This window comes from Microtus ochrogaster, chromosome 6 (assembly GCF_000317375.1).
Source record: "Microtus ochrogaster isolate Prairie Vole_2 chromosome 6, MicOch1.0, whole genome shotgun sequence".
NCBI lineage: Eukaryota > Metazoa > Chordata > Mammalia > Rodentia > Cricetidae > Microtus > Microtus ochrogaster.
The window spans coordinates 41,389,709-41,414,794 of record NC_022013.1 but is presented as its reverse complement, the minus strand read 5'-3'; positions in this window follow the sequence as shown (position 1 = coordinate 41,414,794).

Here is a 25,086-nt window from a genome sequence, read left to right as displayed (position 1 = left end):
AATGCCTCCAGACAATCCTTTATTGTATAAGTTTGTTTTGGCTATCCTGGGTTTTTTGTTTCTCTCCCACAATGAGGAAGCTCTGGGGCTGAGCTGTTTTTGCTTGGTTTTCTTTCATTTCTTTTTCATGCCCTGTTTCTCTGAACTTTTCAACTCTCCTATCACTGCTTTTGTAAATTTCCAAAGCTCTTCCTCTCCTCTCCCCTCACCTGTAATAGAACCTGATTTCTTTGCTTGCTTGCTGGCTGGCTGGCTTGCTTGCTTGCTTGCTTGCTTGTTTTTCTTCCAAACAAATAAGATATAGTTTTGACTCTGCCACCCATACTTCACAGCTAAATACTGAAGCAATCAATGCAAAATTTTATTGTTTCTCTTCTCTTAATTAATGATGATATTCACCTTCAGGAAGAAGGCCTGGCAAAGGCAGCATAAGAGAAAGGAATGCAGACCACAAAGCAGGGCACTAAAGGAAGTTCCACTCGGATTAATCTCATTGAAACGTTCCCCTAAACATAGCAATCAACAATTGTACAGTAGTACAAAGAAGCTGAGGCATCACTGACCAATAGCAGTGGTCTGCCTCCTGCCTTTATCACATCAGACTCAGAATTTAAGCCCATACAGACCCCAAGAAAGAAGGAACTAGTATCTATAGTAAATGATATTTTGGGGAAGTCACCCCCCATATGAAGCACATTATAATAATGCTTCAATAATTATCAATTGATCATCAATTCTGAAAATGTTACTGTAATGTAACACTCCCCTGTCCCCCTGTTCTCTCCACTGATCTTCCATAACCATGTCCACACTCCAGAAGTCTATGAAAAGTAGCCAGGCCTTCAGCTGGAGGATTTTCTTTGAACATTTGTATCTGTTCGTGTATGCATAGGGTATTTTGCCTACACATATGCCCAGGCACCATGTACGTGCCTGGAGTCTGCAGAAAATGAAAGAGGCCATCAAATCTCCCTGGAACTAAAGTTATAGGTGGTTATAAGTGGTTGTGTGGATGTTGGAAATTGAAGCTGGGTCTTTTGGAGGAGCGGCCAGTCTCCTTAACCACTGAGGTATCTCTTCAATCCCCTCTTTCAAGTTTTATGATGGATATTTTGTGCATTGTACCAGCCTAATATAGGAATGATATTCTTTCTGCATTAGCTCTTTCACGGCTGTGTTCATTTCACAAAATTATGAATCAATTAATTTGAAATATTAATGGTATAAAATTCAATGTGTATTCATGGTGATTATCTACAAGGGAATGTCAGGTCCCTGGCCCAATTATGTGTACTTACTGAACACACACTCACAAATGAATAGAACTCAAGATCATCAGTTCTATTAATTTTAATGTTCCCAAGATGAGTCAGAATTTTCAAAGAAAATGGTTCATTTGCTTAGCTCTCTAGCTTTGGAAGTTGTTTTAAATTAGTGAAATTGGCTGTCCTGAAATGTTTAAGTTGATGTAGAGTTTTCTTTCCACTTGTGAGGATCCTTCCAGTGACTAAAGAGGTTCTTAATTTTATTTTAGTATTAAATAAAAAAACTTCCCTCAACGTTTGATATTTTAATTGAAAATGCAAGCTTTGCCTTGCGTTATTCAGCTGAAAATTGTGTTTTAACCACTAAGGACTGAGTTTGATCAGTGTTCTAATATCTCTGTGAATTGCTGCATCATTTTCCTGCTGCTCAAATCTAAAATATTCTTTGACAATAAACATTTAAGAGGATGGACCCACAGCACTTTTGGCCGATAGCATTCACCATAATGAAATAAAATCTTATAATAAATATGTAAGATTCATTCCATCAGAATATTCTCAGTTGCCTCTAAATTTTAGCAAAATATTTTGATGTGATAGATATAGTCTTGTACAAATTATTTTCCAGAGAAATAGCCTAAGTCAAACATGCATTGGTTTAAACACTCAGTGAGGTTTCTTTATTCCTAACACTTAATTTTTCATTCACAGATAGATTCAGCTACATGGGACTCTACACTTATACATATGTGATGAAAATTGTGGTGTGATTTAATGTGGCATTTATCTGTCTTTATCCTCATATAGTAATTTATAAAGAATGAACACACACTCACATACACACACACACACACAGTTTTGACAGGAAGTATCTGTCTCTCCTAAAGATAGATATCTTAAAAGCTTTGTCCACAGCTAGTAGCCTATTGACAAAGTAACTTCCATGTGTGGATTAATACATCAGTGAGTTCAAACTTAATGACCTACCAATAGATGGCACATAGTCAGAGAATGTAGAACAGTAACAGTATTTCTTTGAAGTGTATATCTTATTGTTGGTCCCTTCTTGTATCTCTCCACTCAAACTCCCCACCCTGTGTGTATGTGTTAGTGTGTTGGATGTACATGGTCATGTTCACCATCCTTAGCCATTAAAGAAATTCTATCTGAACTGTACTAAGATTGCAGCTCATGCTCTCATGATGGCTAACATCAACAGAACAAAAGATAACAAATGCTATTGGAGATGTGTTAAGAGGAGCCCAAACAGATACTAGAGCGAGTGTGAATTTGTACAGCCACTGTGAAATTGAGTATGGAGCTTTCTCAAAGGAATAAAAACAGAACTTACACATGACCCAGCTATGCCATTTACGGGCATACAGACATTTCTCAGGACACTAGTCACAGCAGTGAGGAAATGGAATCAGCTTACATGGCCGTCAAGAGTTGACTAGAAGAAATGCGTTACATATACCCAATAGAATTTCATGAAGCCACAAGGAAGAAAGAAATCATGGGCTGTGGAGATAATTCAGTTGGTAGTTGATAAAGTGCTGGCAGAAGTACATTAAGTCTGATCCCCAGCACGTATGTAAAAAACAAAACAAAACAGAAACAATCTGGCTGTGTTAATGCAGTCTTATTAACCCAGAACTGTAGAGACAGAGAAGACAGGAGAATACTTGGGACCAGCCTCACAAAGCTGGCAAACCCCAGGGTCCCAGGTAGAAATCTTGTCTCAAAAAAAAAAAAAAAAAACGAGATATAAGGTTTCTGAGAAACAACTTCAGTGTTAGCCTCTGGCCACCATATGCAGGAGTGCACATCTGTACCTGCAGACATATATGCACAGAGAAGAGAAAAGTGAATCATGGCCCCTTGCAAGAAATGGATGGAAGTGGAACTCATTATATTAACTAAAGATTCAGAAAGGCAAATACCACATTTTCTCTCACATGTAAAAACCAGATTTAAAAATAACATAGCCTCTCTCTCTCTCTCTCTCTCTCTCTCTCTCTCTCTCTCTCTCTCTCTCTCTCTCTCTCTCCAAACACAAAGCAGAGGTTGCTACACTTTTATCAGATGAAGTAAACAGAAAGTCAAAAGTAGAAATGACAAAGAATGTCACTACGTGCTATTAAAGTAAGAAACTTTTTAGAAGTTAGGACAATTGTAAGTATATATGCACTGCCACTGTCAAATTCAATTTCATGTAACAAACACTGCTAGTCCCTGAGGATCAAATAGGTCCAGATACCATAGTGGTCAACGCATTAATACCCTCTGTCATCAACAGATAGGTCATCCAGGCCAAAAAAAAAAAAAAAAAATTTAGAGTGAAATTTTAACATCGGTCAAATGGACTTAGAATATTGTATCTAGCAACTGCAAGATACATGTCATTCTCAGCAGCTATGGGAACTTTATCTAAAGCAAATTATGCATTAGCCTATAAAGCAATTCTCTTTTTTAAGATTTCCATTTTTTATGTACATTACTGTTTTGATTACATGTATGAGAATGCCAGATCCCCTGGAACTGGAGTTACAGACAGTTGTAAGCTGCCATGTGGGTGCTGGGAATTGAACATAGGTCCTTTGGAAGAGCTGCCAGTGCTCTTAACAACTGATTTATCACTCCAGCCCTAAAAAGCAACCCTTAAATTTAAATAAATTAAAACAATTTTATATTATCAGAGAATAAACTTAGAAACCAAAAGAGAATGAGAGAAACTATACAGAAAATGAGCAATACACATTTGAAAAGCCAGTGGGTCACTGGAGAAATCATGGAATAAATGAAGTAATCATAAAGTCAAATGAAAATAAAAATATAACTTATTAGAAATGTTGGAAGACACCAAGGCGGTTCTAACATGAAATTTTATAGCTAAATAAAGTATCATAACATTTTATTATGCCTGGGTTCTGACAAACAGACCATAAGTCAATGAAAAGGACTCCAATAACAAAGGAGTAACTCTCCATGAAGTTAAAAATGAGATCACGTGACTAAAAGAATCTCTGCAAAGGAGCAGACATGCAGAATGAGAAGTCTATATAATGGGAAAGAAATCTTGGCCAACTGTATTTCTAAAAGGGGACTAATATCTAAAATATATAAGAACTCAAGAGCAAATGCCAAATACAAAAAAAAGGAAATAAATTAAACGAACGGTTTTCAAAAGAGAAATACAAATGATCGATAAACTTTTGAAATTTTTTTCAACTCTGTTAGCCATTACTGAAAGGCAGATTAAATTGATACGATAGCCCATCTCCCTCCAGCCAGAATTGAATCAATTAGGGAACGATGACAAGGCCTCAAGAAGGTGAAGGCACAAAGGAACCTTTGTACATTGCTGGTGAGACTGGACACTGGTGAGGTGGCTGTGAAATCTAGCGCAGGGTCTTACACAGCACTGAAAGTCCTAGCACCACTACTGGGGGTCTGCTCAAAGAAACCTAAGCGAGCACAGTGTGAAGACCCTGCTGGAATATTCCGTGTTCGTAAGTTCTCGTTTCCTGTGGAAGCTTACTGAGAGGCTACCTCCCATATCAGATCCACATTTCTCACAAAGTCTCCTGCAGATCCCTTGCTTGGAGACAGGGTGGGCCCCTGGATCTGTGAAAAGGAGAAAGGCGAGCAGCACAAAGCCGAAGTGAAAGCATCAATCTGAAAGGTACATCATCCTCAGCACTGTACGGTACCTCTCCGAAACTGAAGTCTCAGTTACGTTCAAAGGAACGTAAAATGCCCACCGGAAGTCTCCCCGGGGGAATGCCTTCTATCCGTGAGCCTGTTTATGAACTATGGATCAGAGAAATGTTTTCTCAGAACACTCCAGTCATGGTTGCACCACTGATGGGTGCTGTCAGTGCCCAACCTTGTCTTCTGCTATTAACCCAAGGTTACTATTTATTTTATTCTATTTTTCCTTGCTATATCTCCATTCAAAACCAAAAGCATGGCTCTGGCAAATCACTATCCATATGGAACACCTGTTCACCATGCTTTTTACAGTATTAGACAAGAGCAATGATATGGAATGAGCTTAGATTCCCATTACCAGATGCATGGATACAGAAACGGTGGTCTCTAAGATTAATGAAGCTGTTTTTAGCTGTAACAAGATTTCAAGTCTCATATATAGCGAAAAAATGGATTACATTGGAGAACATCATGCTAAACAAAACAAGTCAGACTCAAATATTATATTTCCTCTTGTAGGTGGAGTTTAGATGTGTGTGTATGTGTCTGTGTGTCTGTGCGCACACGCATGCTTGTGCTTGCAAACACACACATGGTGGACATCACAGTAGATCAAAGTAGAAGGGAAGCCATGGGGTCCAAAGGGAGGGAAGAACTAGAGAGCACAACCGGTAAGACGGAGACAAGTATCATGTTTTCTTTTATTGGAATCATACTTAGCAATATATTTAACAACATGCAGGTGTGTAATGACATAAAAACAGGAAAGAAATGGGTCACCAAGAGGGGAGAAAAACAGCGAGGCAGGATGATTGGGGCAAATGTGAACAAAGTAGAAGGGAGGGAGGAGGATTCCAAGTGGCGCTTAAAGGCTGGCGATGGGGACCTCTGGGGCCTGCCCCATCACACTGCCTGAAGGGCAAATATTACCCCCACGTTCAAAATATTTGATACCTATAGTGACTGTGAAAACTGAAGCTAGAACAAAGCTCGGATGTAGTTCAGTTATGGATTACATCAATTTTATCCCTCATACTAACAATCTGACACAAGAAGCAGCACCATTTATACCTGGCACAAAAATCATCAAATTAATAATGCATACGATGACACATGAGCAAGAAAGAGATTAAAGTCGGTGGAAACAAATCAGGTAGTGCATTTATCAGACTGAATTTTCAAATAATTATCACAAATAAATTAAAGAAACTCTGTAAATTTGGGAAATAAGGAACATTAGAAAAGCTAAAAATGTTAATCAAGTTCAGAGCTGCATTAGTTCTTTTATTTATTTATTTATTTATTTATTTATTTATTTATTTATTTATTTTTTGGTGCTCTGTTGTCTCTGAGACAATAGACTTTAGAGATAAGAAAGTTTTATTCAGCTTGTGGTTCTGGATGCTATAGAAAGCCCAGAAAAAAACTGGTGTGAATGTCTCTTCTCCATCTGGTAAAGACCTGTGGTATCCCAGCAGGAGAGGTCACCAGGTATTGAGACAGAAGAACCTTGCCAGCTTGGGTCTTTTTTCCTCTTAGAAAGCCATTATGGGATCCAACACTCACTATATAACTAATCCTAATCCTCTCCTGATTGCCTCTTTTCTAAATACCAATGACACATCCTGGGAGGATTAAAATTCCAATGCTCAGACTTTGGAGATGAAACATCCAAACACAGCAAAGATCAAGAGAATCCACAAAGTGAGAAACAGACTCTTGAAGAAAATATTCCTAGGTTGTGCCTGCCCTTTCAAAGCTTGACTTTTGAATTATCTTATGTCTAGATAAATCAACAAAAGATTAGGCAATAAGACATAATAAATAAAGTGGTGTACTCCAAGGAACCGGGATAGTAGTCAGGGAAAGGAAACAGGTAGAACAAATAGAGCAAAGACCCAAGATGGCAGACTAAAATCCATCCATATGAATGAGCACATTAACTGTAAGCAGACAAAGCTGTCTTACTAGTTTCGGTCTGGTGCAGAAATCTGGACATTCCCAAGAGAATCAATGGTATCAAGTCCATGTTTAATGGTCAAAGAAGCAGGAGCCTGATGTCAGGGGCATTGATCCTGGGAAGATCCTACAACACCCAAAGAATGACAGCAGAAACCTGGGATGCTCAGGGAGAGATGAATGGCTCTGGTGAATCACAGAACAAGGCAGGGAGCACAGCTTTCTGTATACACTTGTTGATAAGACTATGACTTAATGGCCATACTTTGAGGAAGGGCAAGAATAGATAACAGTATCCCACAGCAATGGTCTGGAGGCAAATGAATATTAAAAATGCATATCTGAAATGCTAAATAAGGAAAAAGGTGAAGTGTCCATACAACAAACCATTCACTTAGCTGTGATTGAGGCTTCTGGCTTATCCATAATAAGAGAGAAGTAGTCAACTTCAGAGCGGTAACAGAACTCCCTCATATATGCATTTAAATATCCACCAAGACTACAAGTTCAAATGAGCCCAACAAACAACATTTGTTTTAGCTGCAGCTATCCCAAGTCTTTCTCTCTGTTTGACATGTTGTTTGAAACAGTACATCTGTGACTGAACCTACATAAGGGAAAACAAACAAAGCAAAAGAGTATCAACAACAATGTCCAAAGCCATATGGAGTAACTCATAAAAAATACAAAACATACAGATGATATATGAGTAAAATATGACACCAGATCACATCCTGATCTCCCAGCTGTTGTAAGTCTAAATTATATCTCCCCTTTCAGAGACAGATGGTGCCTCAGCCCTGAGTAAGGTCACTGTCCCTTCCCATCTCCTTGCAAGTACCTGGCAAATCTAAAAGTCACCGGAAAGCAGGGCACAGCCATGACAAGCCCTAAAGGACCTTGGGTTTAAAAGCTCACAGTGATGTACAAAGGTGAAACAGAAATTCTTAATGGAAAACTGAAAAAGAGTAGATGATTTCTTGCCTCTCAAATGTTCCCCAGAACAGAGGCATTTTGAAAGCAGCGGAGCAGGCTTTGCCTAAAATCCTCAGAAGGGATGTGAAAGAAAGAATAAAAGGCCTTTAGAAAATAGGCAAGAAACATAAGATGCAGAGCGTCGGCTTCCCACGATGTGAGTCAGAATCAGGGTTGAGCTGCTTTCCCAGACTGATGTAAACATACTGAAGTCTCTCCTGTGGACACCAGCCCTGGATAGTTAAGAAGAGCTCACTAAATTTTACTACTTTTGCTTGAGGCAAGAAATTGAAGGAGAACAAAAATACGTCAAGCACACTCCATTCTTCCTCCTCTTCTCTTTGAATCCTGAATCCCTCTTCATGTTGTGTCTGTGGTCTGCTGTACATCTCCAAAGGTATTTACAAGACTTCATCCACTGTGGTGAAAGAAAACATGTCCAAGAGCCAAGAAGAGTCTGCGCCTCATTCAGAAAGTGCAGAGTTACTAAGGGAACAAAGAGTCATAGGATCTTACGCTACTGTGAACTGATAACTTAAAATGAAACAAAATTCACTGACAATATTTAATTTGAAAGTGTTTTGCTTATACTTCTGACATGTGAGTGTGTGTGTGTGTGTGTGTGTGTGAGAGAGAGAGAGAGAGAGAGAGAGAGAGAGAGAGAGAGAGAGAGAGAGAGAGAACTTTTCACAGGGTTTTCAAAGGCAATCTTTTGCATCAATTTTTGGGTAATTATTTTTGCATAGTCACCCATATCTCTAAATTACTTACCCATATTGTTCTTTTATTTCCTGTGGTTTATTTCTCACTTTAGGTGATAAGTGTTTGTCTCTTGCTCCTCCTTCCTCACACCCATCTCAGTGTGTTTCCTTAATACAGATGCATAAAAAGGATCAAAAGTCATAATTGCTGATATTACAATGATAAAAACACTATCCTCAGATGTGCCATGAAATGAACTATACTCATTTCTCCTTGTATACATTTTCAGATTTTTCTCTGGTGCCAATAACTTTGCTATTATTTAATGTTTATTTTATGTTGCTGAGTGTGGTATACATGTGTGTGTGAGTATGTGTGTGAGTGAGTGTGTGTGTATGTGTGTGTGTGTGTGTGTGTGTGTGTGTGTGTGTGTGTGTGTGTAGGCCAGAGGCCAACCAAGCTCAGGTGTTATTATCAGTAATGTTTTGTGGAATGTTTTGAAGTTGGATAGCATGATGTCTTCTGCTTTGTTTTTTATATACTTAAGATCAAGTTGGCTTTAGTGATTGTTTTGTGGTTCCATACGAATCTTAGGATTTTCAAAGAATATTTCTGGAAAGAAGGTCATTAGTGTATTGATGACAATTGCACTGAATCTATAGATTGTTTTGGGTGATGTGATCATTTCAAAACTATTCTAACAATAGCTCTACTGATCCATAAATATGGGCTGTCTTTCCATTTCTTTATGTGTTATCTATCATTTCAATCAATGTCTCATAATTTTGATTGTAGAAACCTTTTGTATCTTTGGATATGCTGATTCCTGAATAGTTTATTTTTGTGATAAATTTTAATTTCTTTTGGACACGTTCCTTGTTGGAATGCTGATATCGCACCTTAAATTAAATGTCTGTGAATCTCAAGGCCTTTTCTGATGGGGTTAGCAAAATAAGCTTATCATGCCTATTATTTCTGAAATATAATTAATTTTTTAAGAAAACAAACTATATCTTTTTTCATTATACATACCAATGCAAGTTCCCACTCTTTCCCTTCCTCCCATTCCTTCTACCTACCCTCCCACCCCACCCCCATCCACTCCTCAGAGAGGGTAAGGCTCATTGCTTAGGGGGAAGGTCCAAAGCCCTACCTACTATATCTAGGCTAAGCAAGGCATACAGCCAAAGAGAATAGGTTCCCAAAAAGCCAGTACATGCAGTAGGGATAAATCCTGGTGCCCTTGCCAGTGGCCCCTCAGTCTGCCCCAGCCTTGCAACTGTCAACCACATTCAGAGGGACTTGTTTGGTTCTATGCTTGTTCCTTCACAGTCTGGCTGGTGTTGGTGAGCTCCCATTAGCTCAGGTAGACTGTTTCAGTGGATGTACCCATCATGATCTTGACCTTTTTGCTCATAATCTCACTCCTTTGGCTCTTGAACTAGACTTTGGGAATTCAGTCCAGTTCTCTGACGTAGGTCTCTGCCTCTGTTTCAATCAGTTGCTAGATGAACTTTCTATGGTGATATTTAAGATATTCATCAGTCTAACTATAGGGCAAGGCCAGCTCAGGCACCCTCTCCTCCACTTCTTAGGTTCTTAGCTGGGGTCATCCTTGTGAATTCCTGGGAATTTCTTTAGAACCAGGTTTCTTGCTAGCACCATAATGGCTCCTTCAATCAAGATATCTCTTTCCTTGCTCTCTTCTCTGTCCGTCCCCCATCCTGACTATCTCATTCCCTCAAGTACTCCTCACTCCTCCCCTTCTTCCCTTCTCTTCCCTTTCAAACCTCCTTTCTTCCCCCACCCCTATATTTCCAATTTTGTCAGGCAATCTTGTCTATTTTGACTTTTCAGATGGATCTATAAATGCTTTTCTTAGGGTTTCACCTTGTTACTCAGTTTCTCTAGGATCATGAACTATTTATTGATCAATATCCTTTTTTATAGCTAGTATCCACTTATGAGTGAGTATATACGATATTCATCTTTTTGGGTTTAGGTTATCTCACTCAGGATGGTGTTTTCTAGTTTCATTCATTTGCATGCAAATTTCAAGATGTCATTGTATTTTACGACTGAGTAGTACTCTAATGTGTATATGTGACACATTTTTTATCCATTCTTTTGTTTGATTCATTGGTTAAAATTGTTTTTAAATCAATACATTTTAGTTGGTTTTTGTTTGTTTCTTTTAGCTTAAAGAAAATTTGAGCAGAAACTGTCATTAACTACCATTGTCATATACGCATGCATATATACAGAAGTCTTTACATATATACACCCTATCCACATAATTTCCCCTGTTGTTAACATTTCACATTGACTCTTGGCATTGAATATCCTGTATATTTGATGACTGTGCAACAAAGTGTAGCTGCCACTGTAATAATGTAGAATATAGCTTCATCATTCTAAAACCCTGCAGGCTCCCAACTCTTCATCACTATCCTTCTCGTTTCTCCTAAACTACTAACTTCTACTGGTCTTTTGCTGTTCCTGTAGTCTTTGCCTTCAGCCTAGAACTTTTTGTTTTTAGCATTCTCCTTGGAATAAGGGTGGATTTATTTTCCTTTTACTGCAATTAGTGTTCCAATGGTGCTTGGCATAGGCAATAAATGAGACCAACATTAAATTTCCAAGATGCCTGAGCCAAGAATTAGAAAAATAAAAAGAAACTATAAAGTTTGGATCCTCTTAAATTTAAACGCACAGCTTGGTAAGATAATATGGTAGATTAGCGAAGCCAATAAATAAAGGAAATTGATGTAGCACCAACTAAGATTTTTCACTAATAAATTGGGGTGATATTTTAAAAGTAGAAAGTTGGGCGTGGACAACATGGATTTGCTTTGATTGAAAGAGAAGCAAAAGGCTGTTCTATCATCAAGACCCCCGAGGGACTTTCACTGTGGCCCTCCTCACTTGAAATGCAGTTTTATTGACCAAATTTAGCTTCCAGAAATTTATTCTGTTCCTAGAGCAAAATAATTCAGGGTATGGCTGCCCATCTAGTTGAAAGGCAACTAGAGTGCTTTCAACTTTCTGGTGATGAGGAGAGACAACCTTTGATGGGGCTCTCACTGACCACAGGTACCCTTTGAAGGGCTCCCATGAGCCAAGATGTAATGAGTATAAAAGTGAATCAAATCAATGACAGCTGGATTTATAACTAGTCTACTCCTGGAAAACCAATATTAATACAAAGTTTACAGCTATCTAATCCTCTGTATGGCTCCCACTTTACAAAAACTACTACAGTGTCAATTAAATTTCAACACAAATTTTGGAAGGCACATGCAAATCCACCTGCTGTCAATAAATTTCTAGATTCTCAGGTAGATAAATAGGGAATTACATTCTAAGACTGGAGAGAGTGTACATTGGGTAGGAGGAATGTCTGTTCTTCCAGGGGATCTAGGTTAAATTCCCACCACCTACACGGCTGCTCACAACCACCTGTAGCTCTGGTCCCAGGGGATCCAATGTTCTCAGTGGCTTCTGCAGACACTACAAACACATTGTGCACAGATATGCATTCTGGCAAAACATTTATAAACATAAAATAAAAATAAATAAAATCTTTAAAAAATATTACTTGTGAATTCATAACCCTTCTAAAATGCTATGATGCAAAATTGTCTTCTACACAAAAACATGAACCATGATTGTATCTAGACTATTGGGACTGACATGAAATTTACTCTTTTATTTATAAAAATAATATTAGTCAGAAAAAGAAATAGACATATTTACTTGGAGAATTAAGTGAGTAAATAGTCAATCATGGACTTTAATTATAATAAACATAATTATGTGTTTAAAAGCTACAGGATTCTGTTCAGATATTTTAATATGAAAGTAATTAATTACTGATGTCATACCAAATATTTTTAGCGGGAGGGTTGGAACCATAGCTCCAGCAAAGCATGAACTTCAGTCATGTGTGTGCTCTCCAAACTTCAATGTCTTCACATGTAAATCTGCTTACAGGATGGCTATTGTGGATACTAAAAGTAAACATGGTACATGCTGCCACATTCATAAAGTACTTCACAGTATTAAGAACAGGGTAACAGGAATAGAGAGTTGGGAGACTGTCAGTTTATAAACAAGCTTTGAGTCTGAAGAGAAGAGAGGACACAAGGATCAGTTGAAGATACTAGAAAGGAGATTTTCTATGATCCCTAAATATAAACATGCATAATAGAAATAAACTGAATCACCCTTAAAATAAAAAAAATTTAAAAATTCTTTCCAAACTATCAACCAGAGTTCAATATCTTTCATGTTCTTCAGTCAAGCATCATATTTTTAATAATGAATTGTTTGTACCAATCCACATCACTTCCTTTCTGAAATCTATGATAGCCAGTTAGCAACACAGGATACCATCTACCATCTCTTTCCTTCACTTCCTCGTGGGTCCACTCTATATTCTCATGTCACACCCTGATTCTAGGAATGCACAGATGTTAGCTGTCTGTTCCTTCTCTGTTTTCTTAAAAATTCTAAGCAAATTTTCCTTAGAAAACCGGATTGCTTGGGGAAAACCTAAGAACCTCAGTGGTAAATCTTTACTCAAAACATTCTTTAAATGTAGTGCATTGCATTAATTTCCATCTCCATGACTGCCAATCGTTCTGCTTTCTGGCTGAGAACAACAAAAGCACCCAGGTAAGAAAAGAAGGTAACACTACTTGGTGAATTATGGCAGAAGGAGCGGTAATTTGTTTTTCCTAGAGCTAATCTGTGTCTTCTAGGTAGTTAGAAGATAGAATATAAGTTCAAACTGCTTTTAGTTTTTATTCCAGGTGCATGTCCACACTTTCCCTCTGCTCAAGGAATCTAGAGGCATAATTATTTCTTGCAATAAATTTCTTATACTCAAAAATCTGACACATTATAAGTTTGCTAATGGTGTTGTTCACACAGACCTAAAACTCTGTGCTTTCTTTAGTCTCTAGGGGCAGAGTTTCCTTACAAAGATTTGAGAATCCGGTGGAACTTCATAGCTCTGCTTCATCTTTTTTCAGATAATTCAGGAAATGAAAATGTAAGCTGTTCATGCTGAAAATGAACATGTACTATAATTAGAGGCCCAGGAAAAGCACTAACCTAGTTAAACACATGTCTTTTATTAGGAAAGATCAAGAATAAAAACATAAAGTTGTGTTTTCAATATTTCTGGCTCATTCTCAGAGATGCTGGCATGAAACTGAGATGAACTAAAATGGCAGTTTAGAGATGGAAATGAAGAGTTAGAGTTAGCAGTCGTGGGCACTTTTCTGTAGGACGGTTTCACAAGATAGAGCTTGATTAAATGAACCAGTGTCAGATCCGAAGAGCCAGTCCCGAGGGTCAGTCTTTTCATGTATAGTATATACTATATAAAAACGGTGTTGTCTACAAACACACCTATCTACTCTTTTAAGAAAAAAAAAAACAACCTCTTTCTCCCAGGGCCATTTAGAACCTCTCTCAGGAGAGGACAATAGAATGCCAATTGATATTTCAATTAGAATGTTGAATAAGAATGCATTAACCTTGAATATGGGCATGGGAACCTGGCTCAAAAAAGACAGGCAGGGTCCTAAAGTACTCACCTGGTCCTTTATTGTTCATCTGCATAAACGTGACTCCGGACAAACAGTTCTAACACTGTCTTTGCTGAGTGTCATCTGCACATTTATCTCACTTTTATGTCCAACAGTCTCGTTCTCAGCAAGCACTATACAATATTTTCTTTGGGCTTGGAAACTTTTTCCCAGACTACCTCATTCTAGTTTTTTTCTCATTAAGACTGACCACCTTACCCTATATAAGGTGGTCATACATCGACATATCTTCTTACTAACTACAATCTTAACTCATCAAGACCAGGGTGTGGATGTTTATTATTACTCCTGATATTATTATTATTATTATTATTATTTTATGTTATTTCTGATTCCTTAAATAGCATTTTGCACAATAGAGAAATAACTGATAATAAATGCCTTAACAATAAAACCACAGTCTGCTGTTCTCTAACGTGCTATTGGTAGAGTAGATATCCAAAAATATTCAATCTCAAAGAAATCTATTCTCGCCCTCATAAACAAATAACACTAACTACTCAATCCAGTTTAAAATAGAAAGAAATGCTTACAAAATAGTCGGTTCTTAGCAAAGATCCACAGACATAAAAAAAAAGTACGAAATGTGTTTCCTGCTCCTCAGAACTGGAAAGGAAATAGGAAGGAGAGCAGGATTGTGGGGAAGAGAGGGACGAGAAAGACAAGGGGGGGAGGGGGACAACCAAGAGGAGGTAGAGGGGGAAGGGGAGAGTGGAGGACAAAGAAGAGAAGGAGGGAAGGACGAAAGCAAAAAAAGGAGGAAGAGGAATTGGAGGAAGTAAAAGACTCAAAAAGTCTTCTAAAGGTGTGTTGTTTTTCTAACCAAATACCATAAATATAAATATAAATGCATTGCAATTTTTGTACATGAAGTATAAATCAGATTGCAAGAAAATTGAATTTTACTTGGATAAGCTCAGTGGGAATTAATTTAATTCTTTCAGAGTATTATGATGGTATAATTTAAAATGTAACTATTAACTGATTTATAACTTAGAATTAATGTTTTTTTTAAAACTATTGTAACAAAGGTGTCTTTAAAATAGGAATATGTGTATAGTAAGGACAAGAAAGTGATAGAGAAGAAAATAACCAGCAAAAGTACATAAAAGCTTCCGGGTGATGGTTGCACACGCCTTTAATCCAGCACTCGGCAGAGGCAGTTGAGTCTCTGTGAGTTCAAGGCCAGCCTGGTCTACAGAGCAAGTTCCAGAACAGACTCCAAAGCTACAGAGAAACCCTGCCTTGAAAAACATATGTATGTATGTATGTATGTATGTATGTATGTATGTATGTATATATGTGTGTGTGAATTAAATTTAGATTTATCTGTGTGTGTATATAAATATCAAGGGCTTAAACATATTAGGAATATTAGTTATAAATTGGCAAAAATTGAATTAAAATCGATAACTTGATATAGTTAAACTCATCAACTAGTTAGGATTTTCTAAAACCCGAACACTTACAATAGTAAGTGTCACTTCACAGCACTTAATCCTTACATGTCTCCTGGCACTTTCTCAGTAGATAACTGAAGACACATCACTTCAGAGTTACAGATTATCTTAGCTCAAAGACTTGGCCAGAGACAGAGCGAGGACTCGGAGGGGAATCTCTCCAGCTCCAAAGCCTCTCTTATTTCCACTCCACCACTCTTTGATATAAGCACATGCTTTCTCCTCATCCCCAGCATCTTTGCCTACAGGGTTCTGTTTCCACTGCTGACCAGACCTCCTTGTTGGACTTCTCAAACCAAGCAGAATAATTAACTTTTTTGCATTGCATTAACATAACAAGAAAAGGGAATATCTTTGGGGCTGCATCAGGCAATGCCATGCCATTTCTCAGACCAATATTTGTCTATGACTAAGTTCCATTTTCATCTTGAAAACTTTATTATTGTGCTATTTATCTGGAGGAAGCACAAAAAAATTAAGTTTACAGGGCCAAGTTAAGCTGCGAAGTGTAAGATATAATAAGAAATGATATACTTGGAGTCAGATAAATCGTTTAGCTTTGAAACTAATGTATAGAAAATTGAGCTTAGTCCAGAGAAAATGTAGATAAAATGAGTTTCGAAGCAAATAATGTAATGTGGAAATACATTTTAAATGGAACAATGCCTGAGTTTAATGGATGAAAAACTGTTTTAAAATTGAAGGTGAAAAATTCTACTCTATGGAACAGAAATAGCCAAATAAATAAGTATGGGAGATGTCGTGGAAGGTGAGGGTCAAATGACATTGACAGTTGTGGGTATGACAAAGGGACTTCTAAATGCCATTCAGTAGTCATTTACCTACTTTCCTACAATCATTTCCAAATATAATTAGATTGTTAAGTTGTTCCCTATTGTCATGAATCAGACAGGCTAAGTCAGAGTTGTGAGCTTTGTTAGATTCATCATATAAAAAAAGCCATTGATTTCAATAAGTTTTCTGTTCAACTAAAATAGTTAATAAGGGTCAACTCACAGAAAGATAAATAATATATTAAGTAATTTATAGTCTATAAATAGTACTTGTAGGCATCACAATAAAATAAAAAAAAAAGCCTTTGTCTACAGAAAGTGTTATGGCCTTCGTTACATCATTTAAATATATAGGTTTATAACCACCTAACCCTTGATAAAGAATGCCAAGCAACTAAACAATGCTGAGAGCAGAGGAAACAGTCTTTCCCTGAACCTCCAATTGCTTGTTCAATACCAATTGTTCAGTTCAAAGATGATATACATTCAAGTAACACTGTATGGATTGAGCAGCCAGACTGGATTTATATAGCTAGGAAGATAAGTATATGTACACATATAAATAAACAATTTTTTAAAACAGGCCATGAACTTGAAAGAGAGTGGGGTGTGTGGGAGCAATTGGAGAAAAGAAAGAAAAGGGGAAATTGATGTAATTGCATCTTAATTTCAAATCTTAATATATATAAAGAGTTAATGAACTAAAAATGAAATTGAAAAGAAGTTGTTAGTTCCGTAATTATTTATTGATAATGCCCATGGTATTATGTAGAAAGAAGGTAACATACAGCATGATCCTATTTCAATGGAAACAAACATTTGTGTTTATAACCCTACTGCAATGGGCATACAAAACAAAAACAGGAAGCAGAGTGGGCCAAATCAGGCTGCAAAGACACTGAGATGAGAAAATGCTAAATTTTGCAGGCATATGTGAGAAATTACATCATTTACATTTTAAATGCAAATTCATGTTATTTTTGTAATTTGAGAAGCAAATGCAATTTTTCTATTTTGTTCTGGAGACAGTCCTGCCATGAAGCCTAGGCTAGCTTAAAACTACATCAGTTTTTGGAGTACTGGGATACAGGCATGTACCATTATGCTTTATACCACATAAGATGAGGGAGGTCTAATTAGTGAGGAGGAAAATAGATAAGGAGAGAAGAAGACGGGAGGACAAAATAACAGCAAGGATGTTTGAAAAAGTCATATGGGATCATGCTATTGACAATCTGCCTAAAAATAACTATTATATGCTTAAGTCAGTGTATAAATATACATATATAAATTGAACTTTCCTCATCTGGACTGACAATGCTCTCTTTAAAAGCCAAAGATTACTTAACGAAAACCTCAACACCAGTTGTAATAAGCCCAGTGGTTAGTCAGGATCATCCAAGAAAGTCCCAAAATATTACAGGCTATTGCTATTGCCCTCTGCTGCTCTCCCCGAGGTGGAGGATAATTTTCTATTGCTGAAGACAACACGTACTTCAGACACAGGGCCCAGAAGACTCTGAGCTAAAACTGACCTGAATTCCTCCTCTCTGAGGACCGGTTTTCAGAAGATGTCAAGCAAGGTTCCGAATGAGGGACAGAACCAATAGTTACCTAGCTATGATGCCCGCAAACCACAACAATGGCCAGCATGGCACCATAACCCTAAGGGTGTAGTAGTTGTATGCATATTTTAGCAGTAACTAACAGCTCCCTAATTGGAGTTAAGACCTATACAAGTAAGAGGGAAATCAAGTCTGTTGTTGAAACCTAGCCAACTGCCCAGGAATAGTGAGCTCATGGATCTTGGAGAAGAACCTAGAACCACCAGTTTACTAAACCAGCACAATTCCTGACCACATTCTAAATATTGGTCCTTATATTAATGGATAAGTGTAGTCTTCATGCCTCATTAAGGCGTGACTTCTCTTTGCAATACCCAAAGACCATTACAGAAATCTTTAACCAAACAAAATGTAGAGTTGTGGAGGTCAGTCCCAAAAGATATATTCACAACACAATTCCTCGGAGATCATTGCAAAAAAACAAGCACAAAAATAGTAAGGGAAATAGGGAATTTACTGTCAGATTGTGTCCCCCAGAAATGTTAGAAGCTCCACCCATAAAATCTCACCAATATGACTGCCTAAACGTGAGCTGAAATCTTTGAAATGAATGTTAACCCTCAAAACACGACCCAAATGTAAGAGCATCTAATCTTACAGAATCACACGTAAGCAATGTTTTAGCTAAGTTTGTGGCATACTGAACTCACCCTTGGTCTGTAAATCCAAGCAAGTAGTCAAATTCAACATTCTGCTAAAATTGTCCTCAACATTGTCAAATTGACTGTCTAACCTGAGCTCTGAAACTCTCATGAAGGGCAAGAGAACCCAGAAGTTTCTAAAACTCCAGGGGAGTGATTTAGAAGAGGTGGGGGAAAAGAAAGGTTAGAAAAACTCTTAATCCATAGAACAAGAAACCTAGAATTCCTCATTTGAATCATCTGAGGTACCCAAGAGCTCATATACTATAGGGAGCCAAGGCCCTGTATTGACATGATTAATTCAGCCATTTCAGGTGTACCCCAGTTAGCAGGAGGAAATTATTAGTCATGTTATCTATTTAAGTCCCTTAGAAAATCAATGCAAAGGTTACCAACTTTGTACAGAAATGTTGACTAGGTCTATAGGAAACACAGTTATACCTGAGAACTCCAATTCACGTGATTTAAGAAATCTGCTCCAAAGAAGTGTGTAACATTTTGGCTCCACCCCTTAATGCATTTAATGAAAATCTGGTGTTATGGAGAAAAAGCACAGTTTTTGCCAGGGAAGATGACAGGCATGGTGCATCAAAAAACTGAGGCTATCTAGGAGAGAAATACGCAGGTAAAGAAGCCAGAATTTATTGGCCAACCATGTCTTCTACAAACTATGAGGAGTCCCAGGTGTTGAGGTGGCAGGAAGAGCCTGAGGCAAAACAAAAAGCTACTGACAGAGGGGATGTTTACTCATTTTCCAGGGTAAGTAAAGGCTGAAATGTTGTGACCCATTAAACACGTTTTCATCTCTTCCAGAAGCACATCTTTGACTTTATGGACCACTTTCCATTCTCACCGAGGAGTCTAAAGTACTTCATTGTAGTGGCAGTTTGAGGATGGAAGCTAGCTGGGCCCTTTGTTTCTCTTACCTGCCACTGTCACATCTTCAAAGCGGCATTCAAGCCACAGAGGAGCAGCTTTGAAACTGCTCTTCTCCCTGACATGAGAGCCGAGCTAGTGGAGACAGGGGGACTCTTCTCATCTACTTAAACAAATGCTCCAAAAGGGAATCCGCATTAAACAAATGCAGGCTGCTCTTCACAGGCAGGTCGCTCCAGCTGTGTACTGGCACAGGTTCTACATGAAAAGCTCTGGCCCCTCCCCACAAAGACAGGAACCCAGCAGCAGCCTTTTGAAGAAGAAAGCCTCCATAGTCTTCCCAGCACTCACTTGACTCTGCTTTAGCAGTGTTTACTAGACCAGGTGGGCCTGGGGCCTAGGGACAAAGGAGGCACAGCTTGAGGATGCTTCCACACAGTTAAAGCTGGCCTTCCCTTCACCTTCAAGGTACAAGAACAACTGGAGCCATTCACAGAGTTGCACTCAGAAAACATAAACGTTGCATGAAAGGAAGAGTTCAAAGGGGAGAGATTCTCCAAGGGTGGGAAACAGAAGGAGAAGCAGAAACAAAAGGAGAAGGTGGAAGGGGAGGCTGCTAATTCAAAACACCGAGGAGGTCCAGAGCTAAGCTTGCATTTCCGTAGAACTCACACCCTGTTCCCGATGGTGACTGGCTTCCTCTCAGACTTACCAGTAAGAAGAAAAAGAAGCTACACTTGGGACAAAGAAGCCAAAATAATATTAACAACTGAAATATGAACTGCTTTTGTGGTGGTCAGGTATTTTATTACATTGTTTTACAAAATTATGTTAAAAATAGTTTTTAAAAAGTTCTCCGTGTGTGTGTGTGTGTGTGTGTGTGTGTGTATGTGTGTGTGTGTGTGTGTGTATATATATATACATATGTCACAAAGTGCTTTTCAAAGCCTTGGGTTTGTGTGAAGATGGTAAAACAGGGCCAGGTGAACCTGCAGAAGGGACGGGTTCAGACATGAAGCAGTAATGAGCTACTGAGAATGCAGGAGATGAAAGAGATTCTTTGGCACTCCGGAGGGGGGAAAACAACTAATTTTCATAGTACATAATATGTTGCATCTTTTTATGTCACTTACAAAGGAAAAGTTCTTTGGTTCCTAGAGTAAGAGCTTCATCTAAAGCTAAGTTGGCTGACTCTGAAAAGCAATGATTATAGCCAGTGTAATTAAGATAATTACAAGAGAAATGGGTACAAGTCCTTATCAGGATGCAACTTTAAAATGCCATATTTTTTTTAGGGAAAATGGAGAAAATAGATGGTATTCAAGTATACACATTTAGGCCATTTAGACAAACAACTTTTATTGAGTAGAAGTTGGTTTTAATGTAGCAAGATGTTAACAGCTTCAGGAGTGCCACCAGTATAGTCTTTCATGATGGATCAATTTGGAAGAAGCAGTTCTGAAATCCAGCTTAGTCTATGGTTTAGCTTTCCCATGAGAATGAATCACACAGAATTCACTATATGCACCCATAGTGGGCTTCTGCAGGCCTGGGCAATGAGTGTGAAGCTTAATTTATGGATATCTTTCCTTTACGGTAACAATGCTATTGCCAATGAAACTGAGATTGTATCCTCCAAGGCCCACACTCAGTAACTTTGAAGGATCAGTAAGACTTTTCCCACTCTATTGGATAAAATTAGGTATTATATATATTACAAAGCTTCTATGGAAAAAAAAGACATTCGCATCTATCAGTTGGTCGGTTGGTTGGTTGGTCGGTTGGTCCGTCGGTTAGTTGGTCTGTTGTTTGGGCACTTGATGGGGTAACTTGGCTGTTTCTAACTCACTAGATTTCTCTGTTTAGGTTGGAACTGTGATGATCTTTGACTTGGTTAAGCCTAGAAAGCACTTTTTAGAAAATACATCTTTCTGACACAGTGGCTGGGAGATGTTGGCCATGAACTATGTTGACTTCAGGAACCTATAAGATTAGCTACAAATGGTCTAGACTCTGTCACTTGTACCTGTTCATTCCTTCTTAGGCCACCACTTATTAGAAGAGGCCTTTTTGTATAATCATGTCATAGCATGGATATGAGAATGATCATTTTTGGCACCAAAGAGATTGGTTTTATAAAACTGTACTTCCATCCCAAAAGCTCTGCAAAGATTAATCTGGACTCTGTGGAAGTTGATGAAGTATCTTCAGCTCTGAGTCCCCATCATTCTCTAAGGCAGCCCCAAGAAGAGTACATTTCCCACTTTTGACTACACAGAAAGAGGAAAAAATAAAACAAAAGGAAAGGCGGTCTTGTAAAGAGTCTAAGGTCAGTTCGGATAAGATAACAAGCCCAGGGAGAATAGTGGAAAAAGGAATATTCTAGAAACTGAGACTGTCTGAAATAAGTTACTGGTAAAATCATATGCTTTTTTTCTGGCCATGGAGTATGCTCACATGCTCCCTAAGATGTTACAGAGCAATAAAGAAGGTTATAAAAGGTATGTGCAGCAAACTGGTAATGATCAGACAATCATCTCTCCTGCCACACACAGGGCTGTATTCCTGCTTCATTACACTGTGGACTTTTGAGGATTAAATTACAACTAGCAGATAAATAGCATTAATCCCTTTTGACCACTAAAGGATAGATACTGGGCCCCCAAGTATCCATCTAAATGAAAACAAATGTACTTGAATAAGCCAACATGATGGAAAAGGTGATCAGTGCTAGAAAGCCAAATGAAGTCAGATTTTCATGCTTCCTAAGTACCATAGGAGTCTCTGTCTATAGACAGGAACTCTTTATGCAGCCTTGATGGGACTTCTGATTGCTTCATGCAGACCGCATTACAGCTGCATTGTATATTATGCTGTGTTAGCGGCTCACACAGCGTGAGTCACAGGATCAGGAAGGAATAGTTTCTCCTGATCTCTGATTATTATAACTATTTCAGTCCCACAGAAAGGATGCAGAAATGAGGCATGATGATTATCTTATTATTTGATCTTCAAGTAAGCACAGCTATTTTCCTCTACTGCATGAAGTGGGCAGTACTGCCAGGGACTAAAGGAGCACATTTTTCCTTGTCTCTCTGACCTAACACAGTCTTCTTGATAGATACCAAGAAGAAAACTACTTCCTGACTCACAGTCTCTTTGGAAATTCAGCCAAATAGGACTCTAATGCTCCAGTAGGTTATAATGACAACATTTAATCTTATGCTTTTCCCAAAGCTGTGGCACTCCTGGTGCCTATAGGTATCTTTTCTCTTCGGGCTCCTTTAGTTTAATAAAGGAAAGTTTCCAAACACTTTCCCTCTTTGCCATGTCCTACACATTATCATTGTATCATATTTATAACACATTGTGACTGGATAACTTTATCCACTTTTTCATGGGCACAGTAGAAAGCACAGGTAGCTGGGCATGTGTCGGGTAATTGGAAGAAAGCAATGGTACAAAGGTAGCTCCAGGAGCTTCCCTACATTAGCCAGGAAACCCCTTCTGCTTGGAGTGCACGCCAGAAAGCTCCTCTCATCTCAAGTACCTTCTTGTCTCTCCTCCCTTGGCGCTCCCATCTGGGACAATCCTATGCTTTAAAGGATTTTTGTACATCACAACTGTCAGCATCTGCTCACAACTTAGAAGCTATGTCATTCAACAGACACATCTAATGAGTAAGAAACAGAAAGCTCACTCCAGAGAACATAAAATAATGAGAGATTGTAAAAGCATATACACCTTCAAGAGGATCCCATAAGTACGAATGACACATACTTGAACCACTATTCCCGTCTACTAATTTGTTTTTAATGCAGAAAAGCTAGGGAGCTAAGGCAAAAGCAGTTTTAGCAAAGACTTCGCTAAATAGCATGAGGGCCAAAGTTTGGATATAGAGCCAGGACCCACATACAAATCCAAGCACGATGTCACACACCTGTAATTCTAGCACCGAGGAAATGGAACCGGAGGATGCCTGAGCTTTGCTAAGCAGCCTGTCTCTGGAGAGCAATTGAGAAAGCCTTCTTGTCCTCCACACACATGAGCACTTGCAAACATGCTCACTCAAAACACATATGCAAGCACATAAACACAAGAAAAACAACAGCTAATGATAATGAACTTGAAGCAAAGGTGAAATGAATACACCCATCTACTGAAAACTATTCTTCTCTTATGGAAATGACAGCAAGAAGAGAATGAAGTGGATAGCTTTGATTACTTCCTTTAAATTCACACTGAGATAATTCAACGTATGGTTAATAATAAGCATTACTTCTGTATTTTTATCATTGCAAACCTTTGAAAAATATCTCTTTTTCTGTGGTAGCAAAAGGGATAGAAATTAGGATGACACTGAAGACTGATTAAATGAAATGGACATGAAAGTCTATCTATGATAATCAGAATACAAAATAATATGTGGAATATACAGACAGTCCTTCTTTCAAGATCTTACAATACAGCTAGTGCAAACCAGCATTTGTTAATTTTCTGTTGCTGATAAATCACCATAACCAAGGCAATGTGCCGAAGAAGGGTTTATTTGAGCTTCAGTTCTAAAGGACTACAGACCATAGTGTAAGGGACAATATAGCAACAGGCTGCAGACATGGAAGCTGGAACCAGAGGCTCAGGCTGATGGCTTACTTCTCAAGCTACAAACAGGAAGCAAAGAGGAAGTGGTGATGGTGTGAGGCCTTGAAACTTCAAAGCCCATCCAGAGTGGTATACTTCCTCTAGCAAAGCCACACTTTCTAAACCTCCTCAGACAGTACCACCAACTAGGGATCAAGTGTTCAAATGCCAAGACCTGATCGGAATACTCTCAACGACCATGAAGTCTGTCATTATTTTAAGAGCTAAAAATGAATTTTCAAGATAAGTCTTGTTTTGTATTGAGCTTTTATTTCAGTTGGTAGAAATAAAACTGAAATGACAGTTGATAGATCAATTAGAAAATTAATAATGGAGCTGGGAGATGGTGGTGCATGCCTTTAATCCCAGCACTCAGGAGGCAGAGGCAAGTGCACCTCTGTGAGTTCAAGGTCAACCTGGTCTTCAGAGTGAGTTCCAGGACAGCCAGAGCCACACAGAGAAACCTTATCTTAAAAATAATAAAAAGAAAGAAAAAGGAAAGAAGGAAGGAAGGAAGGAAGGAGGAAGGAAGGAAGAAAGAAAGAAAGAAAGAAAGAAAGAAAGAAAGAAAGAAAGAAAGAAAGAAAGAAAGAAAGAAAATAATGTTTTTTCCACTACGGAAAATAACTCATTACTTTAGCCTCCAAAACTATGTCTATAAACAAGAAAAGTAAAATTATTTTGCTTAAAACATAGAGCCTTTTTTTTTTGAGGTTGAATGTTTATTCAGGGGGTTATGGAGGAGGAAGGGTGAAGGGACAGAAAGGGAGAGAGAGAGAGAGAGAGAGAGAGAGAGAGAGAGAGAGAGAGAGAGAG